Source organism: Bos taurus, chromosome 9 (assembly GCF_002263795.3).
Source record: "Bos taurus isolate L1 Dominette 01449 registration number 42190680 breed Hereford chromosome 9, ARS-UCD2.0, whole genome shotgun sequence".
Lineage (NCBI taxonomy): Eukaryota > Metazoa > Chordata > Mammalia > Artiodactyla > Bovidae > Bos > Bos taurus.
Genome location: NC_037336.1, coordinates 13658656 through 13659727, shown reverse-complemented (window position 1 = coordinate 13659727; position 1072 = coordinate 13658656). Strand labels below are relative to the sequence as shown.

Here is a 1072-nt window from a genome sequence, read left to right as displayed (position 1 = left end):
GAAATTTCTGAATTGAAAGAGTTCCATTTTCTATCTGTTGGCCAAACTAATAGATATGGCCATTTGATAACTAAGGCCCTCAAATTATAAGATTTTTCACAAATTTTAAAACTGTGTCTTAACAAAAATATCACATAAGAAAACTGAACTTAGGCACAATTCTCCTATTCTTAGACGTTGTTAAACTCTGATAAACATAACTAAATTGGCTGGGAACTGAAGACTTGCTGACTTTAATTTCACTTTAACGCAAAGGCAAGGATGTCATTCATTCAGGCATCTTAATTATTACTTCTTGGAGTGAGGGAGGGTGTGCTAGCAGATGATCAAATTGGTGCTCTTTGTGTGTCTGGGTAACATCTCTCTATCACCCATTGCAGAAGCAGTTTTTAGGAAACCTGTAACTGATCAAACCATTTCAGATAGTTGGAGGAGAGGCCATGCATTGACAACCATGTATGAACTAGGAAACCCTCCTGATTATCAGGGGACAGGCTTCAATGAAAAAGCATGATAGTCCCATGAGTCATATTGCCCCGCAGATTACCTGAAACGATTTCCACTTTTGACTGTATACCACATATGGGTGAAATCAATTAAAGAGATTTGAACAGAAAAAGTTATCAAGTTAAAAACTACAAAGTGAAAATTGAACTATTTGGGAGCTATGATCCACAGAAACAACTCATTATTGAAAATCACTATCATTGAAAATCACAACTCTGACTTTGAGACCATCAATGAGCAATGTGTGCAGCACTGCAGAACATTTCTGGAGAAGGTTCACTGACTGGGTCCAGTCCTGCGAGGCCCAGGCTTATCCCCACAGGCCCCTTTTCTCGGCTCAGTGTCACAGTTCCCTAGCTCAAGGTCATAGCCCTTTCTTCAGTTGACTCACTGTTTCTTACTTTAAAGAAATAATTATAGATAAAAATCAGTTGTATTTGGCAGAATAATACATAAGCATTTTTTATTAGACAGTTTATGGGGTGAAGATGAATCAGAAAGCATGGCCTCCACTGTCCTTTTGGACGATGTGTGGTGTTTGCCCGTCTGCTCAGTGCCAGGCAGC

General features: G+C 39.1%; 1 pseudogene; it reads left to right on the top strand.

The window, feature by feature from the left end:
- Positions 1-305: 305 nt before the first annotated feature.
- LOC100336449 (low molecular weight phosphotyrosine protein phosphatase-like) lies at positions 306-790 on the top strand (annotated as a pseudogene).
- The last annotated feature ends 282 nt before the right edge of the window (positions 791-1072 follow it).